The sequence below is a fragment of the Calonectris borealis genome, unplaced genomic scaffold (assembly GCF_964195595.1).
Source record: "Calonectris borealis unplaced genomic scaffold, bCalBor7.hap1.2 HAP1_SCAFFOLD_33, whole genome shotgun sequence".
Taxonomy (NCBI): Eukaryota; Metazoa; Chordata; class Aves; order Procellariiformes; family Procellariidae; genus Calonectris; species Calonectris borealis.
Window position 1 is genome coordinate 2,034,627 of NW_027441449.1, and position 25,129 is coordinate 2,059,755.

Below are 25,129 nucleotides of genomic sequence, written 5' to 3' on the forward strand. Positions count from 1 at the left end.
TTCCAATTTATGTAAATCACTTGTTGCCAAATTATTTTGTTTGCTAAAACTTCAGCATCCACGCTGTTCAATATTCCTAGTCCCGTTCCCAGAATGCCAGTCACATCTCTCCTTGATCGTTTTGGAGAGGTGAGGGTTCGCCCATGCACCCACGCTAACCATCCTGTTATTCAGGAATGGTGAGCAAGCAGGTTAATTGTAGAGATATCAACTTGCGTTGATAGCTCCACTCGTTTGAGAGACCACGAGGGATTAAATAGCACTTGCTGTTGTCCTATGTTCTTGATTATCTAGGGACCAATGTTATAAATGTGAGGAGACAGTTTGGTAGGAGGCTGAGTTGGTGAATGTGGTTGTGCGGTATCAATCCTGAATTGAAAACCTAAGCTGGAATGAGAGTTAGGGTTTGTCCAAAGACACAGTACGAGTACTGAATGGGATATAGTAAAAGTATACCAGCATTCGTGTTTAGAAGGACAGGTATGTATGTTGTCTTTTCCTTCAACGTTGCTTACAACAACGTGTAAGGTTGCTGTCATACATTTAGTGTGATTTTCAATTCGGCATCCTATCGAAATGGTGTCTCCTTTGGTTCCCTTTAAGGATGGAATGTGTTGATTTTCATTTTCAGCTGTAATAATCCATTCCTGCCTATGAAAGGTGATGTTATTGTGTAGTGCTGTTGCAGATAAATTTAGATCAGGTGTAGGTATGTTAAAAAGTATGTATGCATCAACCCACGGCCACCCCGTCGTACACAAATTCCAAATTTTGCGCTCGCTAATCATAAAATCAAACAATAGTTCTACACCACGATTGCTCCAGAAGCAAAATGTGAGTACAGGTTGCATGAAAGTGAAATTGTACCAACAATTTGGTTCTGGTGGTTTACAGCAAGATTTCTCATTGTCTTTACGCTTAGAAAAATCAGTGTAATCTATTTTTATTTCAGTGGGGTTTTTTGTGGGTAGATCCATGGATTGCACGGCACCCTCTTTTTATTTCTTCCCCTGGTGTGCTTGAAGTGATAATATTTGATGAACGTTGTTATTTTTGTGAGATATCTTAATTTCTTTCCAGTGTAGTGTCTCCCATCTCCATTCATCTTTTGGATATGCCTCGTTCCCATGTACAACTAAAAGAGCAAGGCTCAGGTTTGTCTTGTCTGTTGGTAGGGTTCCCACACGTCCAGTGTAATTTAGTGGTGCATGGTCCCAGGGATCTTGTGTCTCAACTAGAAGGGTTATCCTTATCTCGACTAAAAGGAAAAACAACATTGGGTTGGGGAGATGCTGCTGCTGTTGTTGTTGCCATCGGTATAGGTTCATCTTCTCCTGTTGAAGAAGAAGAAAGACGACGTTTCGGTGGGGAAGGCCGAACAGGTTACCCCTTTTAGAAAGAAGGAAAAATCCATCTAGTACCGATTCTGTGTTTTGCACCACTGCTACCAGTAGCTTCCCAAGCAAGTGGGCCACGGGGTTTAGTTAAAGTCACAGGCACAGTTCCAATTTGTGGTAAATTTACCATAACAGGTTGCCCTGGCTGTAATGTTAGCAGACGGCTTCTTTCATCAGCAGGGGGAATATTAGGCTCAGCTTTTACAAAGAATGCTCAGTTTGTTGCCCCCCTGGAATGCACCACCCCCACGGCATCGGAGTCGACACAGATAACTTTTGCTCTATTTTGTGCTGCTAGAACAACTGCCCTTAATTCTCCTACTTGTGCACTACCTTCACCTTCTTCGATAATTTGTTGATGTTTAATGCAGCAGCCTTGGGTTGCCATTTGCCATCTATTCTCCTTGCTGAGGCATCAGTAAGCCAAATATCTTCTGATGGTGTTCCCTCGGTAAAGGGAGGCGCATTTAAAATAGGTGAGGGTTTAAAAGGTTGTTGTAATGCTAATGGGTCTGCATTTATAGGCATCTGTAATTTGGAAAGTTTAGTGTGTCCTTCAGTTAATCTTATTTCCTCTGCAATTCCTGTCAAGTATGCATACCATTTCCTAACTGTAGGCTTTTGTGCAAGTCCTTCTGGGGGTGCAGTCCCCTTCAGAACTGCTTCTAATAATTAATGGACCTCGCTGCACGAGCCTCCCTTCGGCACTGGGCGCCTCCGGGTCAGTGGCTCAGCGGCAAGGAGGGGACCGGGGTCACGGTGGCGGGCGATGACATAGGGAGGATGTCACTGTGAGCTGATTGTGTCGCTTGAGGACAGCTGACGGGCGATTGTGACCACCCCGCGAGGGCAGAGGGCCAGTCGTCCCGCGCAGAGGCCCCGGGCTCACTGCGACTCGCGCTGTGCGGCGAGGTCCTCGTCCTCCTCCCAGCTGGGCACGGCCATCTTCTCCTGAGGCACCCCACGTGCCACAGGGCGCTGGCGATGGCTTCCATCTGGGAGAGGCAATATTACTACTCCGACCTGGAGAAAGCAGCAGCTTTCCTCCCCACCCTCCTTGCTGAGGACTGCCCCAAGACCGACATTCAGTCTGTCCACGGAGTGCTGCTCTTCGCGGATATTTCAGGTGGGGCGAGCAGGGAGGAGCAACCACGGGCAGGAGCCATTTTGGGGCACACCGGGCCCTTTGGAGCCCTGTCCCTACCCCTCAGCCAGAGTGGCCATCTTGTCACTGCTGAGGTCTTTTGCTGGGATGCCCAAAGAGAGCGGGATGGCTTATCTTGGGCAGTCAACCGCTGGTGCCACCGGCGCTGAGCCGGGGCACGGGAAGGTGTGACCTACAGGCTCTCGCGCCGGGCAGCGTGGAACTGGCTGCCGGGTCCTTTGGCCCACACGGGCATCTCCTGATTTCTGGGTGTCCCTGTTCCAGGTTTCACTGCTTTGACAGAGAAGTTCATCCAGATGAGCGGCCTGGACAGAGGCACTGATGAGCTGGCGCAAACCCTCAACTCCTACTTGGGTGACATTTTGGAGGGTAAGAGCCTCCCTGGCATCGGGCCGTGAGGCTGCTCGTGGAGGGTGGAGGCAGACATGCCAGGCAGCCTGCTCCTGCCTCCTTGGAAGGGCTGGGGCTTTCTGTGGCCCGGAGGAACAGCGAGAGCAGCCAGGGTCTCCTGGCGAGCCAGGACCAGCGCAGGTCCTTTCTGTGGCCAAGGAGGCACCCGCTTGGTGCAGGCACCTCTGTGCCGCTGGCGCGAACAGCAGGCGCGGTGACGCCTTGGGGCCCGGAGCAGGCTGAGGGCACCCAGCAAGTGCCAGCGTGCGAGTGACCTGAGGGTGCTGGCACTGACGTGTGGGCGTGCGTGTGACCCCCACGAGCCCCCTTTCACAGGGGATGTCTTGACCCTTCCGAGCTGACCACCAGCACATTGTGGCCACCCCTTTGGCAGCACTTGTGGAGCAAAGCAAGAGAGTCCTCAAAGATGATGAAGGGTCTGGAGCATCTCTCCTATGAGGACAGGCTGGGAGAGCTGGGACTCTTTGCTCCAGAGAAGAGACGGCTCAGGGGGGATCTTCGTAATGTGTCTAAAACCTGAAGGGAGGGTGCAAAGAGCCACTCTTGCCAGTGGTGCCCAGCGTCAGGACCAGAGGCCACGCCACGGGCAGGCACTGAAACACGGGAGGTTCCCTCTGTATGTCAGGAAGCACTTTTTGACCGCGAGGGTGACTGAGCCCTGGCACAGGTTGTGGAGTCTCCCTCCTTAGAGCTATTCAAAAACGATCTCGCCACCGTCCTGGGCAGCTGGCTCTGTGCGGCCCTGCTTAAGCAGCGGGGTTGGACCAGATGGACCCCAGAGGTCCCTTCCAGCTTCCACTTTTCCGAGCTTTGGTGGCGTCTGGAGGCCCCGCGACCCTGCCTGCTGTGCGGGTACCAGGGCTGTGGCCACTGTGAGCCTGGGAGACAGGCCGGAGTGGGGCTTTCCTGAGCTGTGCCCCAGAGCGCACCCTCGCCCGGGTGCTCCTCTCCGGGCAGAGGGGCTTGCTCTGTGGCTTCTGGAAGAAGGTGTCCACATGACTCTTCTTTTCCTTCCCTCTGTCCACAGAGATACTGGTGTTTGGAGGAGACATCTTGAAGTTTGCCGGTATGTACTTAGGACGACGATGCCCACGGGTCCTGATCTGCAGCACTGAACTGGTGTGGCGGCCATTTGCTCTGCTCTCCTTCCCAAGGGGCTCCGTGCAGCACCTTCAGCCAGCTTTCTGGCCAGGCACGCACCCCCCCCCGCAGCGCCCTTTCTCCAGGCTTCTCTTCCCCCCCGGGCCTGCCTGCGGTTTGGCTTTGGCTCCCCTCGCTCTGCCCCCGCTCGTAGGGCCCTGGGCTGGGGGTGGGGGCAAGGAAGCACCGAGAGGAAGAGACCCCCTCGGGAGCGCCGCCGAAGGTGTGTGTCGGGGTGGTGGTGAGGGGCAGGGAGGTCCTGGTGGTGGCGGAGCTCGGGCTGCCAGGCTGCGAGGGGAGGGGTCGTCCCTGGTGCGCTGCAGCTGCAGAGGAGCGCTCGGGGCGGGGGGTGCCACCGCTGCCGGCTGGCTGCTGCTGCGGCTGGCCCGGGAGAGGAGAGGTGTCCCGGTGCCCAGGGTGTGGTGCTCCAGCAGGATGCCCTCCCACAAGCCCATCTTCCTCAGCACGGCGGCCGGTTTCTGCTGTCCCTGCCACTGAGCATAGGTCGGGGAGAGTCAGGGCTCAGCAGAGCCTGTACCTTCCCCTCGCTTTCCCCAGGGGATGCTGTGCTGGTGCTGTGGAGAGCCCCCCCCCAGGAGATGGCTAAGACCATCCGCCTGGTGCTGCAATGTAGCCGGCAGATCCAGAAGAAACACGGGAGTCATGAGACGAACGTGCGTCAGAACATCCAGCTGAAGATAGGTACGGGTGCTGTGCCAGGCGCAGAGCCGTGGCACTCTCCCGTGCCACAGGGTGCTTCTCACCGGCAGGGAATGCGGGGATCCCTACTGGGGCTGGTGCCAAAGGAAAGCATCTCCTGCAAGCATTCAGGGGGCCAGCTGTGGTCGGAGCGGGGATGGGAGACCAGGACTGCTGGGTTTGCACGCGTTTGCAGAGGCAGAGGAAGCTTCAAGGCAGAGCGGGTGTCAGATCAAGTATTAGGGTCTTGGAATGTCCGTTTTAGCAGAGACCTCTGCAGGAGGGAGCTACCCTTTCATTTTTTTCAGGTGGGGGCAGCTTTGCCCCCTTTCCCCTGCTGGATTCTCCCCTGCCTTGCACAAAGAGCAAAGGGGAACGGCTTTGCAGACGGCTGTGGGAAGGGCTTTGGCAGGCTGTTGTGTTTTCTCAAGCAGAGAGCTACAACCTGCCTGCACGTAAACGGAGCAGGCGGTGATCAAGCCTGCTGGTTTGCTGGGCTTCTGGGGCAGGCAGGGCTTCTGACGCCCGGCACTCTCAACACATTCTATTTCTAGACACCCGTTTCAGGGACCCGTGTCAGTGCGCTCCCGAGTCGGATGGAGGGTGCCCTCCCCCTCCATAACGCCCATCTCCCCGCTGGGCTTCAGATTAGCTTCTGAACAGCTGAGATGCCGGGGGCTGCGGAGCTCAAAACGTTCCCTGTGACAGTTCTGCTTCTCCCTCTCTCACCAGGGATCTCTGCAGGGCCCATGGACCTCCTGATTGTCAGACAGAGGACGTGGCAGTACTTCTTGATCTCTGGCCCGGCCCTGGATGAAGTTTGTGAGGCCCAAGAGCTTGCAACGGCAGGCGAAGTTATCCTCTCGGCCGCCGCCTGGGAGCAATGTGAGCAGCAGAGTCTCAGGACCAGGACATGTGCAGGCAAAAGAGCTAGGAAGGTGGGTGGATGGGATGGCGTCTAGAGCCATTCTGAAGACCCCGACCTGGGCATGAAGGAGGGAGGTGTCAGAAGGCTGAGGAGCTGAACGTGGAGGGAGTTGTAGCTGTGAAAGCGGGCAGGCAGCTGAAGCTCTTGTCCTTCCACCTCAGGGGTACCTGTGGGCTGGGCTTGCTGGGTTTGAGGGGTCGGGAGGCACTGGAAGGGTTCTGGCCCCACCAGCAACGTCCTCTGTGGGTCCCGGAGCTGTTGTTGACAGCTGGGGGATGCTTGGGGGATGCCTGCCCAGCTCCGGTGCTTCTGAGGAAGCACTGCTGTCCCATCCAGCCAGGAGGGCTTGTTCTCCCCTCTTCTGGGCAGTGACAGTGGGGGGCAGGCTCTGTCCCCTGGGGCTCCTGGGGAGGCCAGTGGCAGCGCTTTCATTCCCTGTGTCTTCAGGTTACGGACATGGATTGGATGCCTTGGTCAGAATCCCAAGACGTTTTACGCAGGCTTGTCCAATACCCAATGGAGCACCGCTTGGAAGGGGAAGGTGAGTGCCAGCTTCACCTTCTTCTGTGACTGCCTGGGAAGGTGCGGCCCGGCTGCTTCAGGGGCCAGAGAGGAACCACTTCTGCCCTCTTCCCCCTTTCCGTCAGCGCTCACGCTTTTGGCCCTCCTGTGCATCGGCTGGGGCAGTCACTGCTGCTGCCTCCTCCTGCAGGGGACAGTTCTGCCCCGAGCATCTGGAGGTGGCAACGTGAGCAAACGAGAAGGCTCTTTCTCCTCCCTGCTTTCCACCGCCTCGTAGTCCCATCCTCCCAGCGACCACCTGCACTTTCTCTCCTCAGGTGCCATGAGGCCTCCTCTTATGCCCCATGACCCTGATGCGGAGGAGGAGATTAGGAAGTACATACCAGAAGCTGCTCTCAGGAAGGTATGGCCAGGCCACCACTGCCGGGGGCTGCGTTTTTGGAGGGCAGCAGCGGTGCACTGCAGAGATGGAGTTCTCACGAGAACAGACAAACAAAAGAAAATGCACCCTGAGACGACAACGCGGGGAAACTGAGCCAAGGGGCACCAGTGCTGCACCATTGCGTGCGTTGTCCTCAGAGAGACGCGGGTGGCGGGAGGCGGGCGTCTGTCTCTCTGTCTTTGCCGTGGGTGTGGTTCTGGACGTGCTGCGGACATGACGGTGGGATAAAGGGGAGATTCCAGTGAAGTCCCTGGGGCGCTCCTGAGGGTCGCCCCTCATGTCCGTACCTGTATCTGCCTGCCGCAGGCCGGGCAGCCTGCCGGCCATCTGCACCCAGAGGAGGATTTACCCCTTCCTCCTCGTACCTGCTATTGCCGGGACGCCTGCTCTCCCTCGGGATGGGGGGTGGGCAGTAAGCCCCCGGGAGAGCTGGGCGGTGAAGCCGTCCTGCTCTTGTCTTCCAGCTTGATGACAGAGTGCCGCTGGACTTCTTCTCTGAGCTACGGCCGGTCACCAGCCTCTTCGTCCAACTGCGGCTGGCTGCAGGAAGCAGCAAAGAGGATTTCTGCGTAATCCTCCGCAATGCCAGCAGGATGATGCTAGAAATCCTCCGTCCGCACAACGGCGAAATCAACAAAGTCCTCCTGTTTGATAAAGTGAGTGTGAGGGAGCAATCGTCTCCCCCTACCCCGAGAGGGTGGGCGGTGAGCAAGAGGGAGAGACCCTACTTAGGCGTCGTAGCAAGATGTGCTGCATCTGTCCTTGGCAGGGCTGCACGTTCCTCTGCGTGTTTGGGCTCACCGGAGAAAAGCTGCCCTACGAGAGCGTTCACGCCTTGCAGTGCGCTAGTCAGATCTCCTACGCGTGCCCCATGATGCTCAGGGAAATACAGTGAGTGTGTGGTGGGGGGGCGGGTGCACGCTGCCTGGGACGGTGCAAGGGGGCTTACCAGAAAGAGACGTGCCTTCTAGCTTGCCCGCCCTCGTCCCTGGCAGGAAGGAGGCAGTGCCCTGAGAAGTGGCAGGTGACCCCTGGGCTTAGCCCACGGCAGCCAGGCGGACTCCCTCCAAGCACACCCTGCTAGCCACCGTGCTGGAGCGAGCCCTCGCAAGGGCGAGAGGCTCCTTGGTGCCAGAGGGAAAAGGCCCTTCTGGGCGACTGGCCCATGAACTGAAGCCACCTCATCTCAAGTTGCTGTCATCGCAGGCGGTGACATCATGGGGGCCTTCTTCCCTCTCTCTTTTCTCACAAGAAGGCTGGGGCCTTCTGCAGGTCGCAGCTCAGGGAACGTGGCCTCAGGGGAAGAGTCCAAAACTTCCTGCACGCGCTCTACCCCTGTCCTTTGTCCTTTGCAACCCGGGCATGTCGCACCCCTGAGCTCTCCACGTCCCCGAGGCCCGCGCTGGCGGGGCAGGACGGCAGGCGGCCCAGGCTAGCGCCGCGGGGAGGGGCAGGAAGGGATGGAGCCGGGCGGGCAGGACTGTGCCTGGGACGCTGCTGAAGCCACACCGTTTCCCTGTGTGCCAGGGCAGTGTCTGTTGCCGTTACCAGCGGGACGGTGTTCTGCGGAGTCCTTGGCCACCCTTTGCGGCACGAATACACAGGTAGGAGGCACACGTCTGCGGCGCGGGAGGCTGGCGTGGGCCCGCTTACGCACAGCAGCCTGGAAGAGGAAGGCGGGCTGGGAGAGGGCTTGCCCAGCAGCCGGTCGGGAATGGCCCAGGCGGCGCCGGTCCTGGCCCAGGGCGGGAGAATGGGCTCCGCGGCCGGTTGTTCCCCTGGGTTCTGCTGACCCCGCCGTGGCGTTGGCCTGTGCCGGAGGCGAGGCGGCCGTTGGCTGGGAAGGGCGTCGCGGGGCGGGTGGCACAGGTACATCAACGCGTGCTCTCTCTCTCTCCCTGGCAGTCATTGGCCAGAAGGTGAATTTGGCAGCCCGGATGATGGTGAACTACCCTGGGCTGGTGTCCTGTGATGCAGTGATGTACGCCGCCTCTCGGCTGCCCCCTCACTACTTCAAGAAGCTGGAGGACAAGGAGATGAAAGGCCTTGAACACCCTGGCACTGTCTATGAATACCTGGGGATCACCAAGGAGGAGTGAGTGTCCTCTGAGAGGGCTGGATGAGGGGACGGTGGCACCAAGGGTGCAGCCTTGGCCAGCAAAGAGGAGTTCTGCAGAGAGAGACCGGGCTGGTCTCCCTTCCGTGGGGCTGAGAGGGTCAGAAGCCCTGGCGTGGGAGGCTTTTTGCCTCTCTCCCCTGCTGTCTCCTGCTGCTGAGAGAGCGGGAGTAGCCACAGGGATGGGGACGGTTTGTCTGTCTTGGCAGACACAACCTGGCCTTGCAGGCTCTGTCCAAATGGCTTTCAACTGGGCTTTCCGTGCCGTGCTTGCTCCACCACGTGCCCTGGTAATGCTGACCTAAGGAGGTTTTTGTCCCAGCGGCTTCCGAGCAGGAAGCTTTGGGCCAGTCCGGTTCCCATGGGGAATGTGGACCATCGGGACACTCTTCCTCGTGTCTTCCTGCTGAAATCTCAGCTCTTCCTCTGGGCCAGGATTTAACCTTCTCTTTGGATGACGGTTTGAATGTTAACATCGCCGTCTCTTTGAAACTACAGGAAGACTTGAGCCACAGGTGTCAGGTGCTTGGCATCCCAACTCGTTCAGTGACACAAGTCCTCCTTTCCAAGGCACTTGCTTTTCTTGGCCAACGTGGTGAAGCTGTCTGCTAGCCAAGAGCACACCCTGCCTTCTTTCATGTCTCCAATTTCTCTGGGTTTGGCCTCTGGGGATGGATTCTTGATACGTCCTCCTGTCCCACCATGGCCGTTGGGCTTCTCTATGCTTGAAGCTGTCCTAATGTGCAGCTTGAACTTTGGCTGGGGGAGCGTGCAGGGGATAAGATGCTGCTCGAAAGAAAAGCAGGTACCCGAGGAGCACATCCTGCCCCTCCACGTCAGGCTGCTTCTCTGTGTCCCCTGGCTTCTCACCAGCTAATTGACTTGTGTTTTCTTTTCCCCTGCTTCTAGCATATTTGGCATGGCTCTTACCACGGAGAGGTCAGAGGAACTCCCCTTGCTGGGTAGGTGGAGAACGCCTTGCTCTTCTGAACCCCAGTTTCTTCCCCGTGGTAACTTTTAGTGCCACGCTGGGAAGGGAGAAGCTTTTGCCAGGGATGGTTTCGCCTCCAGCGGCCCTAAGGAAGTGCCGCCTGTCTTGGCCTCTACTTGGTTGGTATCTGTGGAGTGGAAAGCAGGGTGAGGCGCCTGGTGCTCCCTGCCGTGCTCCAGACCTCGTACAAAGGTTCCTTTCAACTATGGAGCTGCTCACACCCCGGGGGCTAAGCTGATCCCCGTCTTTGGGGTCAGGAAAGAGATTTCCTTCTGCCAGACTGACGGAGAGTTTTGGTGGTGGGTTCTCCCCCTCGTACTCCTCGGAGTTCCTTTCTTGGCGGCGTCTGCGAGTAGACATGGAAATGTCAGGACACACGGGATGCCTTTAATCGCTCGGTGTCTTGCCGGATGTTTTGGGCCCTGCTATGGCTTAAGCCCAGTAGGCAGCTCAGCCCCACAGAGCCGCTCGCTCCCCACAGTGGGATGGGGAAGAGAATTGGAAGGGCAAAAGGGAGAACACTGGTGGGCTGCGATACAGACAGCTTAATAGGGAAAGCAAAAGCTGCGCACGCGCGCAAGGCAAAATCAGGCATTCATTCACTGCTTCCCTTCGGCAGGAAGGTGTCTAGCCACTTCCAGGAAAGCAGGGCTTCATCGTGCGTAACGGTGACTTGGGAAGACAAGCTCCATAACTCCGAATGTCCCCCTTCCTCCTCCTTTCCCCCAGCTTTTCTTGCTGAGCACAGCATCACATGGCACGGAATAGGCCTTTGGGCAGTTGGGTCAGCTGTCGCGGCTGCGCCGCCTCCAAGCTTCTTATGCACCCCCAGCCTGCTCGCTGGCGGGGCGGCGTGAGGAATGGAAAAGGCCTTGATGCCGTGCAAGCACTCTTCAGCAACAACTCGAACATCGTTGTGTTATCAACGCCGATGTTGGGTCACAAATCCAAAACACAGCACCGTAGGAACTGTTACTGAAGAAGGTTAACTTTAGCCCAGCCAAAACCAGTACAGGTTTGAAGATGCCGCCTTAGCTACTGGGAAGTGCTCTGCGGCTCACGGTACAGCGAGGGGTCTGTTTGGGACATAGCTGCCTGCAGCGACTCAAATCACCCCTTCCAGTCTCGCGCCGGATCGGCGCGGGGAGTCGCGTGGGGCCGGCTGAATCTCTGTGCTTACGGGAGGGGAGCGGGGCAGGGAAGAGGGCACGGGAGCGGCGCTGTGGGGCAGGCGGGCAGGCGGGTCTGCTGCCGCGCTGAGGAAGGCAGAGGGGCAAAAGCCGGGATGAGAGGGCGGGAAGGAGGCCTGGGTGTAGGCAGGCTGGCGGGTGCGGTGGCGGGGAGGGAAGCTGCGGTGGAGGGTGCCAGCTGAAGGGACGGCTCTTTGCTTTTCAGCACACCCCAGCAGCTCCTTTTCTTGTTTGTCTTCCCAGGTCGGGAGAAGGAGATTGACCTCTTTCGCAGCTGCTTGGAAGCCTATAAGGAGTTAGGACAAAGGCACATCCTGGCATTTGAGGGCAGGCTGGGCTCCGGCAGGAGCCACTTACTTACTGAACTGGCCCATTTAGGCCAGGAAGCTGGCTACAGGTACAGGTTTTTGACCCGTAGCTTTGGGACACTGCCCCTGCCCATCCCCTGACAGCCATGGAACACTCCAGCCCCTCTGCCAGTGCGCCTGGCCCTTGGACTGCAGCCTCCCGAAAAAGCCTCCTGGAGACACTCCCTAGGAGCTCCTGTGTGCTCGGCTCCCGCCTCTGCCTCTTCGGGGAGTTGGAAGTGGCTTCTTGAGCCGTGGCCTTTCCTCCTTCACCTCTGGGCCAGGCACAGATAGAAGGAAAGAGCCCAAGCTCAGTGCTTTTCAGCTGGCTCCAGACCCAACAGACAGCAGGGTGGCCCATCCCAGAAGCCCTGCTTGCCCTCTGCCTGTGTCCCAGCGGGAGGACTGGGGCAGAAAAGCCTTCCTGTGGCCTGGGAGGCAGACTGCTGAGGTCTGGAGCCCAAAGGCAAGCTCACCCCTTGCTCCACCCTTGCCTCTTAGCCCCGTGAGTTCCTCTGCAGGGGGCACGTAGCGAGACCTGGGGCCGACAGGGGGTCTGGGCCCAGCTCTCCCAGTGGCTTGGCAGCAACTGCCCCTCTGTGCCCTTTCTCGTACGGGGAGTGAAAAGCTTGGGCTTCTCTGGGAAGCACTTTGGGATGGGTGGCTGAAGAGCCCCGCGCAAGGGCACCTCCACCCTTTGGTCTTAGAAGGCATGGGCCGTTGGGGAGCTCAGTCCCTTTTGCTTTTGCACGGCAGGGTGGTTGCCATGAAACTGGTCGAGGTCAACATGAGGCAGTCCTTCTCTGCCCTCCGTACCCTGATGGCCAGGGCTCTGGGCCTCCACGACTGTGAATCGAGCAGCGCCAGGCAGAGCGTGCTGCAGGAAAAGCTCCAAGGGACCATCGAAGAGAGCAGCTATTGCCACCTCAATGACATTTTCCTCGTCGAGGTAAGAGAGAGGCCTCTCTGGCCCTGGAGGAGGCCGCCTCCTGAGCTCTTCGGGGTCCGACGTTGTGTGGGCGCGCTGCTGGGCGTGCCTTAGCTCAGGGGGGGAATCGCAGGGGTCACGGCACACGTTTCCCACTCCCGGGCCCGGTGGTGAGATCATGTCCCGCACTTCAGCCGGCAGCGCCCGGTGCCTTGCTCAGCACCCTGGAAGTGCGTTGGAGAGAGGCTGGTGCTGCCCTGGTGCTGAGGTCACTGCTGCGTGAGTGGTCTGCTCCAGCCAGCCCGAGATGCCCACAGCCGGAGAACCAGCTCTTCAGCCCACCCCAAAGCCCCAGCTCTGCCAAAGACCCTCAGCAGAGGGCCTCTGCTTGAGGCTCCGGGCGAAGTCCCCACTGGGGCTCCCCGTGTTGGGGAGAGGTGGGGTGCTGAGGCCAGCAGCGGCGGTTTGCTCTGCACTCTTGCTTGGTGGGTAAGCGTGCCTAGCCCCGGAGTGACGTTTCTCCCTGACTCTGCTTTTCTGGCCAGTTTCCCGTTTCGGACAAGGTTCGCAAGATGCATGAAACGGAAAGAAAAAATGAATTGCACGCGACTTGGACGAAAGTGCTAGAGAAGGTGAGCATTTCTCCTTCCTTCCTCCTGGGTCGCAGAAGGACAACAACCCTGCCGGCTGCGGGCTCTGCGCCACAGCAGTGTGAGCGGGTGGGAGGACCACGTGCCTGGGTCATCGCGCTTCAGGGCCCGAGAAACCCCCCACCTCCCCCCGCAGCCCCACAAACACACCCCGTAACTTTCCTCCTGTAAAGCCTGCCCTGCAGGAGAAACAGTCTTCTGCATTCCCTCGGCCAAGCTCCCTCCTCCTGCAGGGCAAGCGATGTTAGGTGCGACCTGAAAGTCTCAAGGGAATTAAGTGTCAGTAAGCTGCTGAGCAGGGAAGTGGTTGAGGAGAAACTTCAGGGAATCCTCTGGAGAGAGAGGCTAAACCTCCCCTGGAAGACGCTTGAGAATCCACCGGATTCCCCTCAGAACAACCTGCTTTTTTCAGACCATTGGAGGAGAATTTGGCATAGTTGTCATCGGCAATGCCCATTTCATCGACCTTGCCTCCTGGAGTATCATGTCACCCGTGCTCCGAAACATCTCCCTCTTCATGGTCATAAGCTTAGCTCCGGGCTACGCGAGAACAGAGAACTTCCGCAAAGCTGCAGCAGACAACACAACACCCCAGAAAATCACCTATCTTCGTCTGGCTGAGCTGAAACCCTCAGCCGTGGTGCAGAAAGTCTGCAAGAGCCTCGGAGTGGTCAGCATCTCCAGGGATCTGGCGAGGTAAGTTGGAGCCAGGGGAGCTCTTCCTGAGGGCTCGAACCTCTGCAGACCGTGGAAGGGAATCAACCCCCCAGGAGAGGGAGCGCAGGGCCTCCAGAAGCAGCACTGACTCTAGCGAGTGCCTGACGGGGGTTGCTTGTTGTGCCTGGCCCTGGCAGGCGGGAGCTGAGAGCGGGCGACTCCCCAGACACAGAGCGCGGGGCTGTTGGGAGGGAGGAAGGGAGGCAGGGAGGAAGAGTCCCGAGCCCCAGCGTGGCCGGGCTGTGAAAAGGCCTCGGTCTAGGTGGCCAGGCTGTGGGGGAGATTCCCTGGGGCAGAGGTCCGCCCTGCTGCCAGAGAGGACCTAAGCTCCTGCGGAGAGGAAAGGCCGGGCTCGCTGCTCGGTGCTTTGGGCGTTGTCCGCAATTCTTTTCCCATGGACTTCAGCGAAGGCTGGAGGTGCAGGGGGGCCCAAAAGCCCAAGCCAGCGGGAGGACCGTCCCTTTCAAAAGTGAGGTGTAGCTGGCTGCCGGCTCCCCTGTTAGGCGCGAGTGACTCACCACCCACCCGAACTGTGTTTCACCTTACTTCCCTTCTGCTGGTCACTGCTGGGTCTGCTCCTGTCCAGGTTCCTGATCCAAAGGAGCTCGGGGAACCCATATTACTGCGAGGAGCTGCTGCGCTGCCTTCGCAGCAACGACATGCTCCTGTTCCGCACCCGGAGGCAGGGTGAAAAAGCAGAGGACAACTGGGAGAGCCTGATCAGTAAGCACCTTTACGGCTGACGAGCGAGTTGTTGTGGCGCATTCTCCGCAGCACAGTCTTGCCCCGTCGTTCCCCCACGGATCTGGGCAGAGTCAGATCCTGCAGCAGGGCAGAACTTGGTCTGGCGGAGGTGTGGGCTCCTGCGTGCCTTGCTGTTGGGACAGCCAAAGCAGGGGCTAGCGAGTTCTGGTGGCTTGGAGGGGCCTAAATTCTCGGGGCAGGGGCTGGGGGGCTAAAACAGGGGAAATTGTTCTGGAGCACATGTTTCTGCTGTTTCTTAGGCGTCCTAGTGGGCATGTCATTTGCCTTGGCCAAATGCCAGCTCGCTTGAGAACAAACCCCAGCTTGAGGTGGGGGACAGGCCCGGGAAACTTGAATCCAAACCCATAAATCCCCACAAGGATGCTGGTAATAGAAGAAAACGGTGGTAATGCCGCCGAGAGGGCAATGCCAGCCAGAGTGCTGTGGCCTTGGGAACAGCCAGGACTGACGCTCCGTTTTGCATCATCGCCGGCAATTTCCCTGGCTGCGAGGCAGCGCTGTTGAAGGCAGCGATGCTGCTGCTTTCTGTCCCGGGGCGTTCAGTCGCGGAAGCTTTGACTGAGGGACTGTTTGGGAAAGCTGGTCTGAAGGCAGAACATCTTTGGGAGGGCTATGCAAAGAAACTGTTTTGCTCTGCTTCATGACCACGTTCAGCACAGGCAGGTCAGCGCGCCCGCACTGGGCCACGTAAGGTGGGACTTGTCCCATCTCAGGTGAATTTTGAGATGTTTGCAAGCTGCAAGTCCCTTTGCAAATTGCCTTATTCGTGCTCTCCTGCTCCACCCAGCTTCTGCAGTCGAGGCGTCGTCCCTCCCAGCACCCTCGAGCTCCAGCGCGGGGACCGACGGCAGGGTCTGCATCATCAGACCAGACGTGAACCTGGAGAACACCGTGCTGCCCGGCACCTTGAAAGGTGAGGGGCCGAGCACCGCTCTGCCCGCTCTGCCCGGGGGGCTGCAGAGTCGCCCTCTCAGCCCGGGGGCTCTGCTGGGAACCAGAAACAGGCCTGGGGTTGCGGGCAGCCGTTTTCCCCTCCTGGGTGTGCACCAGCTGTGAGCCTGCTGGCTGCTTTCCAGCAGCAGGTAGGAGAGAAAAGGTTATTGGTGCAAGACTAACACGGCTCCCTTTTCTCACAGAAACAAATCCTTTGCTGGGAAAAATCTGTGACTTGCCTCTGACTCAGCTTTGAATGTGGCTTCTACCTCGCTATTCTCTTTTTAAGTTCCCCAGCTAACGCTGGTCTCAAGGCACTTGACCCAAATCAAATCCATTTTTTTTCTGTGGATTGGCACAGAAATCCCCCCGTAGCCAGGGGAGCTGGGTGGGGGAGCTGTCAAGGAGCGTCCCTCCTCTCTAGCCGTAGCCATTTGTATGAACCTTGGAGAAACGTCACGCTAAAGCATTCCCGCTATTAAGTTGCTTTGTCCAAAAACAAGCCCAGAAGAAAACCAAAAGAAAGGAATAGTATCGTCTGGGCAAGTTAAGACAACCGTTGTGGGGAGCTCCCAGTCCCCCTCTGAGGTGGGGAAAGTTCTCCGTTCTCTGCGTGCACTGTTGGGCAGAAACCTACTCCAGGTCTGGCCGGGCGCATCACGGGATGCCTGTACCTGCTGGATCCTGCCCTCCTCTGCCTCGGTGGGGGAGCATTTGTTTGAGCATCTCGCTTTTCCCCAGGCCTCGTGGCCTGCGATTCCAACAGGAGCGGAGCCGTTTTGAAGACGCCTACCCTGGGCTGCGATTGCCCAGCAGGCGCAGTCCCGAGGAGAGGAGGCCAAAGTCTACCCCGTTTCACGTGTTGAAACTTTGCAGCCTCAGCCTGGGGAACAGGCAAGAGGGAGACGTGTTGCTTCTTTTTGACAGAGGTTGTGCTGGCTCAGCTCGACCGGACAAAGCCACTGAAGCAGATGATTTTGAAGTTCGCAGCTGTCATCGGGCCGGTGTTTACCACCCAGATGCTGTCGCACATCCTTCCCGCTGACGTCAGGCACAAGATGAATTGCTTGTTGGACATGCTGGTGAGCGACAACATCCTTAAGTGGCTGAAAGACACAGAGCTGCCAGAAGATGCCCAAGAGGGGCCAGCCATCTGCCCGCAGGCAGAGCACGGTAAGGGGTAGCAGTGAGGTGAGCCAGGGAGCTCCCGGCTGTGTCCCGGCGGGGCTCCCCGGGGCATGGTGCGCTTCCCCCCCGTGATGGGCGGGTGGAGCTCGGGCAGGCACGGCTGTTCGGCGTGGGCTGTTCAAAGGTCTCACAGGTCGATCTCAAAGCACACCAGCTTTGCGCCGGAGGGAAGGTCCCACCAGCTGGCCCAAGGGCCTCCGCTCCCCTGCCTCCAAGCACTGCTCGTGGCGCAGGCATGAGAGGGCGTGTGGAATCCCTGACGTCCTCTCCCGGCCGCCTGCAGCGTCCAGATGAAAGATGCCCTCCAGAGTGCCCTGGGGCCTTCGACAGGCCTTTACTCAGCTTTGATTCCCTTGTGGCAGAGGGGAGAGCTCAGGAGGCTGGGGACTGCCCTGCCAAGAGCGGGGAGAAGGCGCTGGCTGGGGCTTGCTTCGGCTGGCGGCAACACCCCCAGCTCCTGCCCGGAGCGTAGCTGAGCGCTGTGTCCCCGGGGCTGTCCTAGCGTCAGCAAAGCAAGCCGGGCCCTTTCGCCCCGCGCCGCAAGGCTCGGCGTGCAGCAGCGCTGGTTCGCTGCCCAGGCTGCGCACCAAGGCAGGACTTTCGCGCCCCGGTTGGGACGGCCCCGAGCCCTGGCCCCAGCTCGGGCTGATGCAAAGGCCCTTTGCCTTGCAGGCATGGAGAGCCCCTGTCTGAGCAGGAAGGCCGTGCAGCAGCAGTGCAGCGTCCTGGCCTTCCGCGTCCCACTGCTGCGGGAGGTTGCCTACGAGCTGTGGCCCGCGAGACAGCGGGGCACCTTGCACCGCAAGTGTGCCGCCTTCCTGGAGCAGCACGCACACAAATGCCAGAGCTGCGGCCAAGGGGACTTTGTGGCCTTCCACCGCTTCGCCGTCACCAGCACCCAGGACGGAGGGAGCTGTCGGAGCCCTGCTGAGCAGGGCGACTCGTGCAGCTGGGAGGCCTTGGTGTTGGCAGGAGAACAGCTGAAGAGGAATAGGATCCGCGACACCGAGGGTATGCTGTGCACCGTGCTCCGCAGCCCGGGCCCTCCAGGAGCCCAGGGGCGTGTGCTGGGGATCGGGTGGGAGTAGATCTGCTAGGGACCAGCCCGGGAGGTGAGGACGACCACGGCAGACTTTCCTCTGTGTGTCGGGACCCTTGCAAGGATTCTTGCAAGGCCGCTGGGAGAGGGAGAGCAGCTCTGCCCCTGGGGTAGGCGAGGAGGTGTCTAACCCCCTGTTCTCTTCCCAGATGCTGCAGATCCTCTGCAGGCTTTCACGGAGGAGGATTTTGGGTGAGCAGACAAAGTTTTGATTATTTTTGAAGCCAGTGAGCTCAGGGTCTCCAGAGGAGACAAAGGAAGTGCCGGCATTTGGCTGCTGGTTGTGACTCTAGCTTAGGGAAGAGGCTTTCCGTGGGGTGGGAGCTGGGAGGAGATGGCCATGGAGATGAGAAAGTGCCTGAGGAAGCCCGTGGGCTCAGAGCGATCGCCACACTACACTGGAACAGCCCTGGCTTTCCAGTTCCTGCAGAGTAGCGCTGCAAAATCTGCAGGGGAAAAGCCGCCAGAGGGACTCGGCTGGTTTGCCCGTGGGAGGTGACAGAAAGCCCAGCTTGTGTTTTTCTCCCTACCTACAAAGCACCTGTAAGAGTCACGCCTGCCTGCGGCCTCGTGCTCTGCTTTGAACAAAGGGCTTTTGGTGCCGTCTCTGTGGGGAGAAAGACCAGCAGAGGTGATGCCCGTGTGTTCTTTGCTCTCTTCCTCCCCGGGAACTCTCCTCTGAGCAGTGCGGCAGAGAGCGAACAGGCAGCTGAGCTGCCCAGCAAGACCGACGGGAAGAGCAGCAGCGCGTGCTCCTGTGAATGCGAAGCCATCATGGAATCGGTGCTCGTGCCTTTGGCTCGCCACTACAAGGCGGTGGGCGATACTGCCAGAGCCTTTTACTACCTCCTGGAGTGTGCGGCTGCCTACCTGCACGTCTCCAACATCTACATGGTGAGGTGCCCCGCTTGCCAGCACCCACTGTGCACGGAGTCCTGCCTGGCTCCGGGCAGGACAACTTCCCCGTTGCAGTCGGGCGTGCCTTGGAAGGGACGGGGGTCAGACCCTGACTTTTTCCTCCGGTTCGCCTCTTCTGCGGCAAGAGACGCAGGGCGCTGTGCCCTTGGCACGAGGGGCATTAGCAGGGAGGCGGTCTGAAGGATCACTGGTGCTGTGCTCTGAGCCAGCGTGGCTGTGTTTGGGCGGGCATCACCAGGGGGAGAAACAGGCCCTCTTAAGACCGATGCCGGAGGCAACGAGGGAGGACAGGGCTGGCCGTGGGCTCCGCACCCACGCTCACCTGCTCTCTGTGTGCTTGCGCAAAGGCCCTCATGAAGCTGAATGAAGCGGAGGTTCTGAGGAACTCGGTAGCGGAGAGAGCGAAGGTGATAGCCCGCTTCGAAGAGGCCACCTTCTTCAGCCTCAAAGGGGAGGTAAAGAGACGGGGAGGTCTGGAAGGATCTCCTTGGGGACGGAGCTGGATGCCTGCCCCAGTTGCAGGGGATATCCCCGGCACCTCCAGCCACTGGCAGATTCCTGCAGTCTCTTGGGCAACTCGGCCATGTCGGGATGTTTCCCTTTTCCTCTGCAGGCCTCCTGGCGTATGGGACGCGTGAAGCTGGCAAAGAAAATGATCAGGAAGGCTTTGAGCCTGCTCAAAAGGCAGTTCCCCCGGACCATCCTCGGAGCCTTTGTCAAGTCTCAGGTGGAAAAGTTGCCGTGTGCCGCGTACGTTGCCAGAAGAGCATCCTCCCTGCCGCAGGAGGCCCGGTAAGAAGCAGAACTGAGAACCCAGGGGAGGAAGAGCCATCTCCTCCCTGGTCCCAGGCACCCAGGCCCAGCCCTGCCTAGACTTGAGGCCACACCTAACCTGGCGCATGGGCCTTAGCAGGACCGAGGCACCAAGGAGCGATGCGCGGGTAGAACAGGGACCGGCAGAGCCCCACGCTCCCTCCCTCCCTGCGCAGTCGTGGGAACAAAGCACGCCTTTGGGTAAAGAGCAGCTTGCAGCCGGGGATGCGTCTGCCGGCGCGCGTTGGCAGTGGCAGGGGGTTGGTGGTGGCTGGGAAGAGAGAGCTGTGAACAGGGAGCAGAGGCTGAAGAGGGGCAGGGGGTCTGGAGGCAGGAGCAGGACGTGGGGACGGAGCAGTAGGTGGAGGTGAGGAGTGAGGATGAGGAAGCTCAGAGAGTGATCCCCCTTTTCCTGCCGGTTCCCAGCTTTGCTTGGCCCCCCCGGCGCTGTAGTGCCAACACGCCCTCTCCAGCGGTCGGCTTCCCCCGGCGGCACTTCTTTGTCTGCCCCCTTCCGCTCCGGCAGCCCTCCCTCCATCAGCTCCCTTTCCTCCCAGGAGGTGTAACTGGCTTGTCCCCCGCCCCGCTTCCCCCGTCCCTGTCCCATGTAGCACTGTGCAGCGGGTGCCCCTGGGCCCAGCAGTTTCTCTTGTGCGGCAGGAGGAAGAGGCTAGCCCGGCTGCTGCGGCAGAGCTGCTGCCTTTCCTTACTGGAGCACCTCTTCAGCCTGGAGGGAACGCCCAGCGGACCAACGTTCTCCCGCCTGGCAGCGCGCATGAAGGCCAACACGGACAGGGCAGCGGACTCCTACTGGGCAGCAGACTCCCGCCACAGATCCGCTTAGCTTCATTGCCACCCTGTTCTGTCTCATTAAACGTCTCCTTTATGACGACCTTTGTTGTCGTTCTGAGATACGCTGTCCTATCGTTTCCGTGGAGGGCTACTGGTGCTCCCTCAGCGATGGCTGCAGCTCTCTCGCAGGCCCTGGTGCAGACTCACGATTGAAGACGCTTCTGAGTTTAGGTCACATTAAAACCAGAGACCCTCTAAAACCCTGGCCCTCTCTCTTGCCCTTGTTCCTCACCCCCCACGTACGGTCAGCCGTACTGCTGCTCCCTATCCTTCCCCAGCTAAAGGGGAGGAGAAACCTGTTCAAGAAGGCAAGGGTGGCAGGAAGAGCCCCAGCTGCCGAGGGGACTTTGGACAGGTATCTCCAAAGGTTTTGCCTTGTCTGAACCCGTTGGGGGACTTGAAACAACACAGCCTTCTGCCCCGCATTGCCCGCAAGTCAGCGTCTGCCGCAAAACTCTACGAACAATTACGGTGCATAAGCAGCACCGCAGACACTGGGGAAGAAACGTGGGGCCACAGCACGCAGGTAGGTCATAGGTCCGCTCCTCCTGCCCTTCCAGCTGGCAGCACTCCTCCCAGCGGCAGAATTCCTTAGGCTCATCCCCTCCGGCTGCCTACCAGCGGCTTTGGCGTGAGAAGGGTTTGCATCTGGAAGTTGTTATCTTCTGCGCTTCACGCTGAGGCACCTGCAAGATCGTGGCAGGCTTCCAAATCGCGGGCATAGCTACAGAAGAGGGGCAGGAGCTCACCGGCGAATTGCAGCTCCGTTAGGGAACTGCAGAATGGCAGGGGCTTCACTCGAGGAGCTTCCAGTCACCTGCAGGAGCTCACCGGCGAATTGCAGCTCCGTTAGGGAACTGCAGAATAGCAGGGGCTTCACTCGAGGAGCTTCCAGTCACCTGCAGGAGCTCACCGGCGAATTGCAGCTCCGTTAGGGAACTGCAGAATGGCAGGGGCTTCACTCGAGGAGCTTCCAGTCACCTGCAGGAGCTCTGCCTGTGCAGCTTTGCCCCTGGCACCCTCCTTAGCACAGAAGTTCGGTGGCCGAGCTCACAGCTGTGCCAGGCCTTCTGGTCCAAAAGCTTCCGTTTCTTCACACAGGCGTTAAGCAGGACCGGGGTCCCTCCGGCCGCACGTAATGGCCTCCCCGCTGCCAGCTGGGACCGTCCCTATGTGTGGCACCTACTGCAGTGGCCAGTTGTGCCTTCAGCCATCCCCGAGGTGGGCGGATAAAGCTAACCCACTCCAAAAGTCAGCCCAAAAGGGGACCGATAAAGTCACAGAGTCTCACTTCAGAGATGACCTGGAGGTGCCTGGATTCTCGGTACCCAGCTGTGCTCCAGAGCGGCCAGCTGCACGTTTCAAGGATGCTTCTGGTCCCCAGGCTCCCAGGAACGTTCTTCTGCTCAGCCATTTCCCCTTCGGAGCAGTCACCCTCAGGCTGCTCACACCTGCCTGTTCCTGCCCTACCAGCACCCCAACCGCGTGGCATCACAAGCACCTGCACAGCAGAAGCAGAGCCCAAATCCTCCTCTTCACAGCCCAAATATTGTTGGAGACAAGCCTCATTTTTAGGGTACGAACCCTCATAAGTTCCAACCCCCCCTTTTAAGGACCAAACACTCATTTCAAGGACCCAGAGCCTCATTTTTAAGGACCAAAGTGTGCTTTTAAAGGTCAAAGCCTCATTTTTAGCATCCAAAGCCTTCTTTATAGGGTCCAAACCTGTCTTTTATTAACAATAGCCTTTTTTTACGACACACGCTTCCAATTTTAGCGTCTAAACCCTCACTTTTATGGCAGAAAACCTCATCTTAGGCTCCAAAGCCTCATTTTTATGGTCCAAAGGCTCCGTTTCAGTTTACAAAGTCTCATTTTTAGAGTCCAAAGCTGCATTTTTAGTTTCTGAAGTCTGATTTTCAGGCTCTAAAGGCTCATTTTTGGGATCCAGCCAGTTCTTTTTAGGGTCCAAGCCATATACTGAGTTTCCAAACCCTCATTTTATGGTCCACAGCTTTGATTCTGGAGTTCAGAATTGCGTTTTTATGGTCTAAACCCTCATTTTTAGGGTCCAAACCCCTCTTTTGGGGCTCCAAGCTTCATTTTTAGGCTCCACAGCTTTGATTCTAGACTTCAGAATTGCCTTTTTTATGGCCCAAACCCTCATTTTGATGGTCCAAACCCCTCATTTGGGGCTCAGAGCTTCATTTTTAGGGTCCACAGCTTGGATTCTAGACTTCAGAATTGCCTTTTTATGGCCCAAACCCTCATTTTTAGGGTTCAAAGGCTCAATTTCAGTTTACAAAATCTCATTTTTAGAGTCCAAAGCTGCATTTTTAGTTTCTAAAGTCCGATTTTCTGGCTCCAAAGGCTCGGTTTTAGGATCCAGCCAGTTGTTTTTAGGGTCCAAGCCATATACTGAGTTTCTAAACCCTCATTTTTAGGGTCAAAACCGCTCTTTTGGGACTCAAACCTTCATTTTTAGGGTCCACAGCTTTGATTCTAGAGTTCAGAACTGCCTTTTTATGGCCCAAAGCCTCATTTTTAGGGTCCAAACCCCTCTTTTGGGGCTCCAAGCTTCATTTTTAGGGTCCACAGCTTTGATTCTAGAGTTCAGAATTGCCTTTTTATGGCCCAAACTATCATTTTGATGGTCCAAACCCCTCTTTTGGGGCTCCAAGTTTCATTTTTAGGGTCCACAGCTTTGATTCTAGAGTTCAGAATTGCCTTTTTATGGCCCAAACCCTCATTTTGATGGTCCAAACCCCTCTTTTGGGACTCCAAGCTTCATTTTTAGGGACCACAGCTTGGATTCTAGACTTCAGAAATGCCTTTTTATGGCCCAGAGCCTCATTTTTAGGGTCAAAACCGCTCTTTTGGGGCTCCAAGCTTCATTTTTAGGGTTCACAGCTTTGAGTCTAGGGTTCAGAATTGCCTTTTTACGGCCCAAACCGTCATTTTTAAGGTCCAAACCCCTCTTTTGGGGCTCCAAGCTTCATTTTTAGGGACCACAGCTTTGATTCTAGAGTTCAGAATTGCCTTTTTATGGCCCAAACCCTCATTTTTAGGGTGTAAACCCCTCTTTTGGGGCTCAAAGCTTCATTTTTAGGGTCCACAGCTTTGACTCTAGAGTTCAGAATTCCCTTTTTATGGCCCAAACCCTCATTTTTAGGGTCCAAACCGCTCTTTTAGAGCTCCAAGCTTCATTTTTACTGTTCACAGCTTTGATTCTAGGGTTCAGAATTGCCTTTTTAAGGCCCAAACCCTAATTTTTAGGGTCAAAACCGCTCTTTTGGGACTCAAAGCTTCATTTTTAGGGTCCACAGCTTGGATTCTAGACTTCAGAATTGCCTTTTTATGGCCCAAACCCTCATTTTTAGGGTTCAAAGGCTCAATTTCAGTTTACAAAATCTCATTTTTAGAGTCCAAAGCTGCATTTTTAATTTCTAAAGTCCGATTTTCAGGCTGCAAAGGCTCGGTTTTAGGATCCAGCCAGTTGTTTTTAGGGTCCAAGCCATATACTGAGTTTCTAAACCCTCATTTTTAGGGTCAAAACCGCTCTTTTGGGACTCAAACCTTCATTTTTAGGATCCACAGCTTTGATTCTAGAGTTCAGAACTGCCTTTTTATGGCCCAAACTATCATTTTGATGGTCCAAACCCCTCTTTTGGGGCTCCAAGTTTCATTTTTAGGGTCCACAGCTTTGATTCTAGAGTTCAGAATTGCCTTTTTATGGCCCAAACCCTCATTTTTAGGGTCCAAACCCCTCTTTTGGGGCTCCAAGCTTCATTTTTAGGGACCACAGCTTGGATTCTAGAGTTCAGAATTGCCTTTTTATGGCCCAAACCCTCATTTTTAGGGTTCAAAGGCTCAATTTCAGTTTACAAAATCTCATTTTACAGTCCAAAGCTGCATTTTTAGTTTCTAAAGTCCGATTTTCAGGCTGCAAAGGCTCGGTTTTAGGATCCAGCCAGTTGTTTTTAGGGTCCAAGCCATATACTGAGTTTCTAAACCCTCATTTTTAGGGTCAAAACCGCTCTTTTGGGACTCAAACCTTCATTTTTAGGGTCCACAGCTTTGATTCTAGAGTTCAGAACTGCCTTTTTATAGCCCAAACCCTCATTTTTAGGGTCCAAACCCCTCTTTTGGGGCTCCAAGCTTCATTTTTAGGGTCCACAGCTTTGATTCTAGAGTTCAGAATTGCCTTTTTATGGCCCAAACTATCATTTTGATGGTCCAAACCCCTCTTTTGGGGCTCCAAGCTTCATTTTTAGGGTCCACAGCTTTGATTCTAGAGTTCAGAATTGCCTTTTTATGGCCCAAACCCTCATTTTGATAGTCCAAACCACTCTTTTGGGGCTCCAGGCTTCATTTTTAGGGTTCACAGCTTTGAGTCTAGGGTTCAGAATTGCCTTTTTATGGCCCAAACCCTCATTTTTAGGGTCCAAACCCCTCTTTTGGGGCTCCAAGCTTCATTTTTAGGGACCACAGCTTGGATTCTAGAGTTCAGAATTGCCTTTTTATGGCCCAAACCCTCATTTTTAGGGTGTAAACCCCTCTTTTGGGGCTCAAAGCTTCATTTTTGGGGTCCACAGCTTTGACTCTAGAGTTCAAAATTCCCTTTTTATGGCCCAAACCCTCATTTTTAGGGTCCAAACCCCTCTTTTGGGGCTCAAAGCTTCATTTTTAGGGACCACAGCTTTGATTCTAGGGTTCAGAATTGCCTTTTTAAGGCCCAAACCCTAATTTTTAGGGTCAAAACCGCTCTTTTGGGACTCAAAGCTTCATTTTTAGGGTCCACAGCTTGGATTCTAGACTTCAGAATTGCCTTTTTATGGCCCAAACCCTCATTTTCATGGTCCAAACCCCTCTTTTGGGGCTCCAAGCTTCATTTTTAGGGTCCACAGCTTTGATTCTA

General features: G+C 56.8%; 1 pseudogene; it reads left to right on the plus strand.

The window, feature by feature from the left end:
* LOC142076129 (adenylate cyclase type 10-like) overlaps window positions 1-20,233 on the plus strand; it is an 81,692-nt pseudogene extending 61,459 nt beyond the window's left edge.
* Window positions 20,234-25,129: the final 4,896 nt, after the last annotated feature.